The following is a 13,956-nucleotide window of genomic DNA, read 5'->3' as shown; positions in this document are numbered from 1 at the left end:
GTTTCCAAAATGGCGTCATTCGCCCCCGTGTGTGGAAGACAATCTTCTTCTTCTCGCTCCCCGTGTGTTCCGTCTCAAGTTTCTTCTTTGATCGGAAAAAGAACCGGGGATGTGTCAGAGAACATTTACTTAACCCTCTTGGACACGGATAGGGTTGCCAACTCACTTAATAGAGCTCACTTGTTTACGAAAGACGTAAAAAAATAATAAAAAGAAGTTATCATTAAATTTGCTAATCTGAATTAATATTTCAAGTTTTAAAATTACGTAAAGAAGTATGGTTGTCATCATTAGGAAAAGAGAAACAAATAACAATAGACAATAGTACATAAACACTAAACTAGTAGCTATCAATTATTATTTTTGGGTTGGGGCACGGCATCTCAGAGGTACAGTGCTTACCTTTGATATGTGAGGTCGTTGGTTCGATTCCCGGATAAGTGAGTTTCTGGTTAGCAACAGCGTGTTCGTTGATTTTCTCAGGGACTCCCGTTCCCGTTTCCTCCTATAATCTCTTTACAACAATTCGTCCATGATCATTCACTTGCAATAATCATCTGTCTCCCTTAGACTAAACGAAATAATCTGGGCGATAATTCATCGTCCCAACGATCAGTTTATCGTCCCACGTAATGTCCATTAGGCTAAGGGAGACGGATGCTTAAGGCGAGTGAATGATAATGGAAGAATTGGTGAAATAAAATGTGGGAGGAAACGGAAGTACCCCTAGGAAAGCCACGCACATGGTGTTTGTTCACCACAAAATTTACTTACTGCAATCTGGGATCGAACCAGGGATCGCATGCATTAGAAGTAAACACTCTACCACTAGTGCGAGGCGTTATATACTTCACATTTCTTGTTTGGAGTAAGGAAATAGTATACCAATTTTAAAATCCATTTCATTTATGGCCGTCAGCGAAAAAATATCAAAATTTACATAGAACAAATAGAAATGTTAATGAGAACATCCATTAACGTGTTGATGACCTTTCCTTGCATTGTTTGGTCAGCATGGCGAACGTTGCACTGTCAAAACCAACTGTTTTTTTTTTTCGGACAAAGGTGCTTACTTCGACCTAACCAAACTCATCTTCACGCCTATTGGACCTCACACTCACATCATTTCAACATTACGGTCATTCGACTTCACGTTTATATTATCAACCCATCATAACACACATATTTTTTATTACCAGTCTGACATCACGCTCACTCGACCTCACTTACATTCACTTGTTCGAATTACATTCACTCGACCTCACTTACATTCACTTGTTCGAATTACATTCACTCGACCTCAATTACATTCATTTGCTCGAATTACGTTCACTCGTCCTCAATTACATTCACTTGTTCGAATTACATTCACTCGACATCAATTACAATCATTTGTTCGAATTACGTTCACTTGTCCTCAATTACATTCACTTGTTCTAATTACATTCACTCGACCTCAATTACATTCACTTGTTCGAATTACATTCACTCGACCTCAATTACATTCACTTGTCCGAATTACATTCACTCGTCCTCAATTACATTCACTTGTTCGAATTACATTCACTCGACCTCAATTACATTCACTTGTTCGAATTACATTCACTCGTCCTCAATTACATTCACTTGTTCGAATTACATTCAATCGACCTCAATTACATTCACTTGTTCGAATTACATTCACTCGACCTCAATTACATTCACTTGTTCGAATTACATTCACTCGACCTCATGCTCACGTCGCTTGTTCGATTATATACTCAGTGTTGCCCATGAGAAGAGACGAGACTTCTCGTCTCGTTTTACAAACTTATGTATAAAATTTGTGACCTGATTTTATTTTCTTAATTTCATGTCGAAGTTATTAGTACCCTTCCATATAAAGTGAGGTCCATGAAGGGAGTGGTAGAACAACATTCAAAACCATATTTATTATTGAAGTGTATTGTGTAATGACTTCCATATCTTCAAACGTTGATAAATGCTCTTCATTGTGTTCGTACAAATCACTTTATCAATTTATAGTTTTTATAGTATGAATCGTGATATAAATATAAGATGTTTTACCTACTAGACTCGAGAAATTTCTCGTCTGCTCTCGAATTTGAAATCGAGATAATGCGAGGAAAATTTTCGTTTCATTAGGAACACTTGTGTTCAACATAGTTGAACGTTGCACTGTGAACATCCGCAGATTTTGCTGGACAGACGTGCTCGTTTCAACCTAACCTAACTTTGTATCACGGTCACTCGACCTCACAGTTACAAATTTCAATATCACGATCATTCAACCTCACGGATCACATTATCAATCAATCCAGCATAACACTCACCCAACCTCACGCTTCTCTCACTCATATATCTTGTCTGACATTACACTGACTCAACCTTGACCTCACACACACAATATCAACCCTATATCTTTCTCGCACCATTATTTGGAACTCACGTTCACACAACCCCGCACCCATTGCATGAAGTTGGGATCCAGTGAACGTGAGTTCTGATTTCGCGAGTTATGATTTATGATTACGGGCACCTATGTTCTCAAATGATAATAATTTTCATCATGCATTCAAGTGGGTATACTCACGAGATGGAACGAGCTTTGTAGAGTTCGAGACCAGAGGAACCATGCAGTTTTCGAGACGAGAAAAGACATAACTCTTCGACACGACAAACGAGACAAGACGAGCTTTTGTGGAGTTCGAGATGAGACGAGGCAACTTTATGTCTCGTGTCATGGGTGACTTTACACACAGACACGGTTCCTCTTAAATGTATATAATATGCGTTGAGTAACATTTATTTGACATGTATTTGACAACATTTCTTATGTTTCATTGTGTTGTACAATAAATAAATAAATAAATGTCAACGATGTGATTTCAAGATATAACTTAACCTAACCTAACCTAACCTAAGTATTGACCGGAAAACCGCACCCTGCTTGATTCTGAGAACGGTAGTCCATGAGCACGAGAACCGAGAAACCAGCGCCGGTAAGCCTTTGGCATTAATTCTACACTATAGGGCGTATTTACAAAAAAGCAAACAGCCAGTAAGCACTATCTGGAGATAGGTTCCGTTTGTGGTAAACCCTATTCTTTAACAAGCATTTGAAACCCCTATTTTTAAATATAGTATTTTGCATCAAATTCAACGAAACATACTTTAAGATGAATTGAATAGTTGAAAATAGAAAATATTTGAGTCTTTAGATTTGCCGAATAGAAAGTCATTTCATTTTAGCGTTGTATTTCATAGTCAGATTAGTAATTTACATCCTGGGAATTATACTAACCCGCTAATCTCAATAGTACTGCGAGTAGTCTATAAAGTAAGGATGAATTCCATAATTACTTGCATAGAAATGCATGGGGAACCAATTTTTGACTGTCTTCTCGAGTTGTAGCTCTCGAGACTTTGTATCTCCGGGACTGATACACGGAAACACAGAATAAATATAATAAAGGAGCTTCTGGTGAAACAATCTTAAGAAATATTTATGAAATATTAACAAAATTGTTACACCCATTTTCAAGATCAGTACAATTTTCCATACCGAGTCGTCAGTAAGTTGCGCAAAAGTATGGGAACTCCCTTAAAAATCACAAAATCCTTCAGTTTACAATCGGTATAGATACATTGAATGATGTCACTCTTGCATCTTTGCACATATGTACGGACATTAGGTTATTCAAACATCGGTTTTTCCAACCAGGTGCGCACACAGAAATTTTTATTGGGTGGGGTCCAAGGTTTGAGGGGAGGTCCAATACTGCAAGCCATTACGTCTATATAGTATCAAACGGGTATTATTCTGCACCCGAAAAGACTGTAAGTAATTGTAAAATCCCTCCACCTATATTTTCAGGGAAAAAATGATAGAACTACATAGTTTTTGTAAGAGAAAGAGTACAGATGAAGTGTAAGATCAAATTTTCATGCTACTGCAGTCATTTCCCAGTTAAACAAGTACAGTTTTTTTGAAAAAGTGCACAAATGTATCTTGATTCACGAAGTTTTTTTTTGGGGGGGGGGGCGGACCCAGTGGATCCCGCCTCCAGTCGATGTCCCCTGTTTCTGACAAATAGGCATCAAGAAAGACATAAATCCGTTAAAATCTTGAATTTAGCTTTGTTTTTTACGTGTGACTTTACTTGCATCATCACTATTTTTTTGTCAGAAACTTAACCATACTGAGCCAAATTTATTGGAAGTCAGATTATGTTCTTTTTTTTTAAATTTAAAATTTATTTTTGAATATATATAAGTTAAGAAGAAAACGAAGAGTGAAAATTGGCTGATACACGAAGGAACTCATATTTTATCCTTAGAAATGAGGTAGTTTTCGCACGACTGCCAACTACCTGTGTTCTATCTAGTAATTTTTTTTCCTTTTCATATTTATGTATAAGTTCAAAACTATCTCCAATGTGCAGGAATAGCTTTTTTTTTTTTTTTTTTTTTTTTTTTTTTTTTTTTTTTTTTTTTGAGGACGAACTAGAAAAGATACTTTTTTTTTTCTAAGTTACCAAATGAGAATTGAAAAGAAAGGAACTTAAAGAATATATGTATCCTAAGAGGAGGACTTTGGGAGTTTTTCAAAGTGTATACAAGCTCTAGGCGACACTTGCCGAGTGAAATATACATCATGAGCTTTTCTACGGCAGAGTTTCTTTTTTGGCGAAAGGCTCTCTCTCTTCGCTGCCCACCACAAGCTACGAAGAAAGATCAGGCGCGGCGCATAGGACCCCCATTCTCCATCGAAGAACCAAAAGGGCTTCTGCGCACAGCCATGGAGAGGGTCATACATCTTCCACAAGACAACTTCTGGCCTCTTCCTTTGCAGCCCCAAAAAGGAGAAAGAGGGACTGCTGGAGGTATTGATTTTATGCGGGGAATGATTGTCTGCAGTGATGCCTTATGGGATTATGTAAGAAAAAGGTACCGAAAAACCTTACGGATGATGCACTTCTTTTTTATTATGATTATTTATTCATGTATTCTTCCGTTTGGAATTGCCAAATACATTTACATCCACCACAAAAGTTTTTTTTTAAAAAAAAAGGAAATAAAAGAAACTATAACACTTTCCGCCACTGCTTATGTTCATTACATTTTGATTTACTTTTGTTTCCGGGGTTCGATTCCTGTTTCCTGCTATAACGCCATAATTTCTCCTTTATGTAACTTCAGAAACTACGCTTAGAAGCCGTATTTCATCTGTTGTTAACTGTTTCGTTAACTCGTACGGAACTGTTCGTTGAGAGTTTTACAACTTCTCACATTTGTATTTCCAAAATATCATATTAAAAATTTTACAACTAACTTTTTAGTGTTTACAGAATGTTTCATAATTTTAAAATAGCCTGAATTTGTCCAAAATTTTTCATTTTTGACTTGTGCGTCGTAATTTAATTGTTGCCTTGTATACATTATAAGTTACTCGTAATTTGGTACGACCTAAGATAGTTGTGACTTCGCACATCGTGACTTAGTTCTGGCTTCACGCATATATGTGTATCCAACAATAACTTATTAGGTTAGAATAGCTTGGATTAGATTAGAGTGTGTTACCACGTATCTGTTGAAACAAAGAAATGACAATCTCCACAAACCGATGTAACAATGTGCTCCTGTGAAATGGTAGAATTCACCACTCTATCACGGCTTGTGTTTACTGTTTGAGCGAAATCAACAAACTCTTCCGTCCGTCATTTTCTTAAGCTATGAAATAATACCACATTTACTTTTTTGATACTCTTTTTTTGTTTGTATTAAATTCGGAACATATTAACACATTTAAAATCAATGCAAGCCACCAATTTTTAAGTAAATGTCACATTTCATTCAGGTGTATGATGGAAATTAATCCATATCACTAAAGGTTAGCCTCCATTTACCACTTCTGTAGTAAAAGCCGTAAAATGACGCAATGAAGAATAAAACGTTTCCGTTGCTAAGCATGTTTTCTGTGGGATCAGAGTGGAACTCCATCACTTAGCTCAAAGCATAATGGGTGAGGAATCTCCGGATTTGGGAAGAAGGGACACGACTCCTAAGGTTAGGTCATTCCAGAAAGAAGGTCTTACGAAGATATTTAAAATTGTGCGTAGTTCAATAGTAATTTATTATACATTATTAGATAGGGACATGGTTTCTTTCGCCCCCATATGCCTGTAGCCAGTGGTCCGATTTGTGTATAACATTTTGGAGGTAGAAAGACGCAGGCTTGTCAGGAAGTACAAAATCAGATTACCAGAATGATCAATCATATCAGATTAAAAAATGAATGAGTACCTAGTTATCATAAAAATAGGCGTTTTATTTGTGGGTAGTTTGTGTAGAAAGAGCGTGTTGTTGATATAAGCTCAATGTTGAAAATGGACATTAAAAGTGGACAATCTAATAACATGTGAGTGATCAAACCAAGGGAAGACAAATCATTTGAAATTGACTTTTGAGTATAGGTATCTGCTACCTTCAACTGCATTTTTATCATGCTACTTCGATTAAAAAGCATATCCTAAGCAAGAGAGTAAACGGTTCACAATTTATACGAAAAATTTAGTATCTCAATAGCCGGTCATTTTAGAAAGACGAAACTAACAGAAAACATATATCTTCTATTATACAAAATTGAAAGTGACTATGTGATTTCATAACCATTGAACCACCCGACCGATCTCGATCAAATTTTCAGCATAGATCAGGGTCGGGCCTGGGATGTTTTTTGTTCTTTCACTTTGACGGTGCAACTTAAGGGGCAGGTAGGGGAGATATTTTAAAATGATTGAAAATGACTGATATTAGACTATAGTGTCGAATCCAGTTTTTGGGGTCGCCGAGATGAACAGTGACACTTTTGATTATGTTTAAATCCAAATTCAACCCCGCAGTTTGGGGAGGGGAGGGAGAAGATATATAAAAATGGTCAAAAATGACCGATATTTGTGTCGAATCCATAGTTTTGGGGTCGCTGAGATGAATAGTTACACTTCCCGTACCGTTTAAATCCGAATTCAACCCCGTACCTTAAGGGAGGGTGAGGGAAGATACATAAAATAATCGAATATGACCGATACCTGTATTAGTGTCAAATCTATAGTTTTTGCCCTACTTAAAGAATTCTACCAAACTGATTCAGCATGTTTTGGAAAGACACTCCTCATACATGGAGAACTCTTGAACGATAACACGTGATAACTCCTGAAAGAATGCGCTTTACCAACAGATAGGTAGAGCGATTATCTTAGCCGAGTTCTTTTAAGGGTATCAATACGTTAACATCGTCAGGGGTAACGGTGATTTTCAAATCCCGTTTAAAATCCATAACATTCCCTAACATTTATACAACCTGCACAATAGCAAAGAGATGTTGGTTGCCTATGATGCAAGGATAAAAATCTCGGACAAGTTCATTAATAGAGTCAATACGTTAACATCTTCACGTGAACCAGTGATAGTATATCGTTTAAGATCAATGGCCTTCCCTGGCTTCTATGCAACCTATACAGCAGCAAAGCGTTGTTGGTTGCCTATGATAAGGGTATGTAACTTAGTTTACTGCAAAAAGTTCATTGGCCTTTAAAGTTTTGTATAATCCCGTTTACAGTCTTTACCACAGTTTATTTTTTATAATATAAAAAATATGATAGAATACCCATGACTAGTGTTTTAAAAGGAGAAGAAAGAGTGCCAGTGCTCACTTCGAATGCATTATTCTACATTTTCGAGAATACAATTTAAAAAAAAATGGCTAGATAAATCAATTTTAACCCCCCCCAGAAAAAGTACCGGTTCTTCGTAGTGTTGCGTTCCGCTAAAAATTGCACTGCGCAAGAGTAAGGTAGTATATTATTGCTATTTAACTGGAAAATATTCTTTGTTTCTCCAAGCCATTTGAATTTGTGATGGAAAACATAGTGCCCATGGATTTTCTAGGATTTTCCCGTTTCCTCCTTCATTATTATTCCACTAATTACTTTAGAGTCATTCATTTTCATTAAACACTCGTCTTCTTTTGTCTACAGGGCATAAATATGGGGCGTAAAATTAAAATTTTTATTTTATTTTATTATTTTCAACTCTTAATATAGTTTAGGTATTAATATCCTACGACTTTTCAACTGTTATAATAATTTTATAATGAAATATTGTATAACATTTTATTAGCATAACCATTTCGGGGCAATAAAAGGTCATGTTCATAAGAAAACTAATTGAGGTTCCCTGCCCCCTCCTAGACCCATTAGCCTACTACTGTGACATTTTGGTATTCGCTTTATGCGACAGTCACGCATCTCGGCTTCCGATTTCCAAGGTCGTGCTTTCTTGATTCTGAGACCAGCTCATTATTTTCGACAATACAGGGTACATTATATTACTATTGCTGTAGATTTGATATTTTTTAAAAAAAGTTCTGAATTAATTTCTTGTCACAAGTAATCACAGAATGATGTTTGTTAAAATTGATCAAATAATCAAATTTATTATTATATGTTTCTTTATATATATTTAAACGATTTGTCATGAAATAATAGAAAGTTGAGTTGAGTTGATTTTGAGTTTTGCGTCCCGTTCAGCAGCGAGGCTATATGAGACGTGGACCTACTGATTAACGTGGAATCCGAACCACATGAGCTCCCGCCGGGAATCGAACCCGGGTCTCCCACGCCAAAAAATAATAGAAAATTTCTAATTAAAAATTGTATTTAGGCTGTAAAGTCCAACATATTCCATTTAGGCCATCACCTTTCCTTAGATCAGGGCGTAACCATGGGGGTGGTCCATTGGGTCCAGACTCCCCCTAGAACTTCGTTACTCGACAAATATTTCTGCACTTTCTAAAAAAAAAAAAAAAAATGGTTACTCTAGAAGAGACATGATAGTTGTGCCTTAAAGATTTGATCTTATATTACACTTGCACCCTTTCTTTTCTTATAAAAACAATTTACGTTTTTTATATCTTTTTCTGAGTATGTACGTGGCATTGCTTTAAATTACTTATCGTTTTATCGGGTGTAGAACAATACTGGTTTAGTACTACATAGACGTAGTGACTACTCGTGGTGAACCCCCTCAAACACAAATTTCTAAATGTGTTCCTGTCTTAGACCAACCAGTTTCCTTCTTCCGATTTCTTTTCCTAAAAGAGGGCGTAACCCTCTAATAAGGTGCTTGCCTTCAGTTAGCTTATAATAAAAATAATTTAGTGGTTCTGTGCCAAACATGATAATTTCCCATTTAATGAAATAATTATTTTTTAAAAAAGAATCTGATAATTACATGTTCCCCTAAAGGGAAGGCATAACATTCTAAGCCGCTAAAATTGGCGGAATAAAATCCATTTGAAAATAATGGCATTAGTCAATTTTCAAAATGATTGAATTTTATCAGTACTGTACTTTGGACATTTTAGAGTAACATTCAAATGTTGCATTTTTCTTTTCTTTCTTTTTTTAACATTCTGCAAAATTTTTCGTTTTGAATGGTTCGCTAATTTAGAATTTAATGTGTTTTTCGGTATGGAGGCTCTATGAAACGATAGACCTACACTTTTACGTCGAATCCGTAATACACATGATCTTCTATCGAGTATCAAGCCCGAGTCTCACATATAACAAACGAGGAAACTTTTTTGCAAATGTCAATAACCAATAACATTAACGTTCTTATAAACGAAGAAATTATCAATCGTTGGTCAATGAAGTATGAAAATAAACAAAAAAATTATTTTATCTTCTTAAAGAAATGACTAGACTCTAAGGAGGACCGAAAGTAATTTGTAAAAATAAAAATTAATTAACCATTAGATATAATGTATTACCCTATATATACATTTAAAAAAATAAATAAATTCTTCATAACACAAAAGCCAGACTGTGCTACTAGCGACAACAATAACACAACACAAATAGTTTAGAAACGTTCTGAAAACCTTCAAAATAATATTATTTAAAACTGTTATAAGATAGCACATGTTTTTATAACATAATAGAACAAAATCCGAGTTAATATCTGTGAAAATAACTGAAATTTCGTTAATAGTACATAGGCCTAACTCGTTTGGGTGGGAGAGCGCGCTTGTATCTCGGAACGCGGTGGAATGCCTAGGGTTTGCCGGTGTATTTTGCGCACAGCGAGAGGGATCCCGAAGCGACCAGTGCAGCTTCGAGATGGAGGCGAAGTGGGCGGTGCTACCACGGCCGTTTGACGGTTCAGCGAGCGCGCCATGGCCGCCATGATTACGCCTGCAAGCTCGCCGCGTTTCGCCACACCTATCAAAAATAATTCGGTAAGTATTCCATACCGAGGCATAATTCTACTTTTAATATGTGTTAGAAATTAACAAATTAGATAATTATTTTTGTCTAAAATATAATGAAGATAGAAGAAGACATTTTTGTGTATTAATGTTTGAAAATATTTGATTTCATACCGTTTTTGCTGAACGCAAAAATCGAAAGTGTTATTTTAAAACGTAATATACATTGACGAAAATACAATATTAAATTGAAATTGACTAGACTATTGTTAGAAATAACAAACCCAAAATACTTCATACAGAAATATAATAAGTAGTTTTTATCACATTTATGGCAGAGAAGTTTAATAATAATCAAAACCAATATTAATAAAAGTAATCGTATTACATTAATAAAAACTGTTTTTTAATTATATACTACACGAAATTTTCTGAAGGAAAGCATTTATATATATATATATATATATATATATATATATATATATATATATATATATATATATATATATATATATATATATATATATATATATATATATGTATATATATATATATATATAAACGGTGAAAATTAATTAATTTTATACTTGTTTCTAAGTCTTAAAACAAATTGCATAGTAAGTATATTATTTTACGTACTTTCTAAATATAATAATTACCACATACATTTTTAAAAATATATAGGTCTATGTTACGATCACAAAACTTGAAGCATTTTTTCTGCATAGATATCTTAATTAAATTAAGTATTTTAAAATGATACTTAATTCGGTTTTATTACAATAGAAGTGCTGAAAACGCAATAAAGTTGAGGAAACTTCCCCTTCCTTGGCCACTATTTGTTCCACAGTTTTCCATTCGTCCAAAATAGAAAAATTTGGAAATCTACTAGGTGGCGTTATTAATGTTCTGTTTTCGTACTCATAGTCTAGCTCTACGTTTATTCTATTTCTATTAACAGAAATATATTTTTTGTAGGTAGGCTACATACTAAATGACTCGTTTGTAAGTAAAACTGTACTAATATAAAATATTTTTTTTATATATAAACGATTAAAAATTATAAATATTAGTTCTTGACTCTATAATAATATTATTATATTATTTTTATGATGAAAATTTGTTTTATTGAATTTCAATACAACATTTCCTTTTATTCAACTATGAATTTGCTTTTAAAAAAACTACCGAAATACATTGAGAATATATATTAGGTACACTTTTGTTATAGAACAAAAGTCATTACTTTGAAACGTATAAATATTAATTACTAAAAATGTTTTCAAACGATTTTATGTTCCGTGTATGTGTAAATTTCATTTAATATACATTTTCATTTTTCTAAAAAAATATTAAAATATTATCTGTTTTAAATAATAATAAAAAAATATTACATTAAATATTAATTAAATCAAATTGCAGCTCTCTTAAACACCTTAGTAATTCATTTTTTTCTAAGCGATAAATGATATAATAAAATTCTTAACTATTGAAAAACAAAGAATTATGAAAATTAAGAACTAGTCTAAAATTATTATTTCTTCAGATTAGAATTTAAATTAGAGTTTCGTTGATATAGAAGATTAGGTTGAAAATAATGTATTCTATGGAATATTCCTTGAAAATACAACAAAAAATTCTGAAGTTAAAAGGTTTTTAATGTAATATTTATCAAATACGAGATCCGATTATTTTATGGAAGTTGGTACATTTTAAATGCAGTTAATTAAAGTGTTTCGTTAATTTATTTCATATGTTGCGAAATGTGCTTAAAACATTTATTTTATTTGAATGTGTATTTATAAATAGTGTAGCGTTATAATATATGTTTAAAACTGTACAGCATGCCTAAATGGGACTTCGAAACGGTAATTTCTTACACTCTGAACTCTTTTGTTTCACAGCTCAGTAAAGGTTATGACCGACCAGATTACTTTTTATTTGGGCAATAAATTGTCAGAACTTTGACTCCCATCACTGTTGCAGGGTCAATAATAAATCTCTGTCCGCTTTAGGAATGGAATCCAGGAGCCTGTGTAAGCGAAGGCATGCCTTCTACCCTTTCGGATATATATATATATATTTTTTTTTCTAATCCATAAATGAACATTGTCCAGTAATAAGAATACATTATTAATTAATGATTTTTATGGATTTTTTCAACGCAGGACTTCCATTTACCTTTGAATACATTATATGTTGTTTAATTTAGGCCTGCTGAGCCGTGTTACGATATTTTCCTACAGACTGAAGAATACAAAAATGTAAATATTTTAAAAAATCTAATGTTCAAAACTTAAGATATGTTGCCGCATTATAGCAAATCAGTGGCGTATTTACGATTTTGTTTCGGGAGGGGCTTTGTTAACTTTCGGGGGGGGCTTTGCCTGGAAATGTGAAAATTCTGCAAGATATTTCATTTACTTTACTATATTAAGTAAGATTTCGGGGGGGCTTAAGCCCGGAAGCCACCCCCCTAAATACGCCACTGTAGCAAATATTAATAGGCAAATAAGAGATTTCGCTAATATTTATAGATAAATGTATAGATACTGTTGCCTTTTGTGTAAAAGGGCTCTGCTTCACTTTCCGGTGAGAGTAAGTTACTACACAGTTCGGATCCACTTTCAGCTATACTCACGTCTTACCTACCAACGTTGCTGAGATCAGAAGTTAAACTCTCAAACGAAACAATCAATATCCAAATCTTTACTTTGTTCAAATTCTAAAGATATAAAATAAGAAAAAACAGTTACACGTTTTATTTTTATTTTTTAAATTTTAATCTGAAATATTAATTTCCAGTATTGAGTATATAATACTTAGGTTTAAAAGTTTTGGTAAATAATAAATTAAATATTTAAATTACAATTCCATTATTATATTATAATAAAATATAATTCAGCTAAAATATATAATAATTTTAAAGAAATCAATAATCCGTCTGAGATGATCAAATTAAGCAGTTGAATTGTCAATTTTCGTTCACAAGTATTTATACTTTTTTTTTTTTTTGCCCTGTTTTCTGAGATAAGTCGACGATATTTCCTTAGAAATTTACAGTTAAATTTAGAATTTATGGTAACTAGGGAACAACGGTAATTGATATCGTAATATTTAAATTGTTTCTTGGAATTTAACGTCCCTTATCAGCAGCGAGACTCTACGCGAAATTTATGAATAGTTTAATGGGATCCAAATCATATTTATTCCCACCGAGGACCGAATCCGAATCGCCCGGGCTTGAGGCAAAGCTCCTATCCCAATTTTTTGGTACTGTTTTAAGTTTAACGCCCTTTTTCAAAGGACTACTTTAGGCTAGTAGTTCACAACTGGTATGTTGCGATACATTCATGCGTCGCGTAGTCTCATAAGGTGTATCGCGAAATTTTAAGAATTTAAAAAACATTACGTATTTAATAATTAGTTACAATAATATTTGAGATAAATTATACCAGTCAAGAGCTTCAGCGGTAGCAAGTATAGTCGGTATCATATAAGAGTCACTATCAGAAACTTCTAACCTAACAAGCAACTGTGTTGCAATGTCATAGGTGTTCAGTAATGTGTGTCGTTAGTCAAAAAAGGTTGGTAACCACTGCCTTAGTCTATGTGAAGTATGAACTTTTAGCTCAGAACCATATGGATGTGGTGGACAAACACCGTGTGCGTGAATTCTTCAG

At 33.8% G+C, this 13,956-nt stretch overlaps 1 protein-coding gene and 1 long non-coding RNA gene across 4 annotated transcripts in view; one reads left to right on the top strand and one right to left on the bottom strand.

The window, feature by feature from the left end:
• The window catches only part of LOC145678863 (homeotic protein ultrabithorax-like), a 755,760-nt gene that overhangs the window by 210,822 nt on the left and 530,982 nt on the right, over nucleotides 1–13,956 (top strand). The window lies entirely within an intron of this gene.
• Nucleotides 1–13,956, bottom strand: part of LOC145678870 (uncharacterized) — a 197,924-nt gene that overhangs the window by 180,499 nt on the left and 3,469 nt on the right. The gene's annotated exons all lie outside the window — the stretch shown is intronic.

This window comes from Thermobia domestica, chromosome 2, assembly GCF_964235325.1.
Source record: "Thermobia domestica chromosome 2, izTheDome1.hap1.1, whole genome shotgun sequence".
NCBI classification, from domain to species: domain Eukaryota; kingdom Metazoa; phylum Arthropoda; class Insecta; order Zygentoma; family Lepismatidae; genus Thermobia; species Thermobia domestica.
This window is presented reverse-complemented; position numbering and strand designations above follow the sequence as displayed.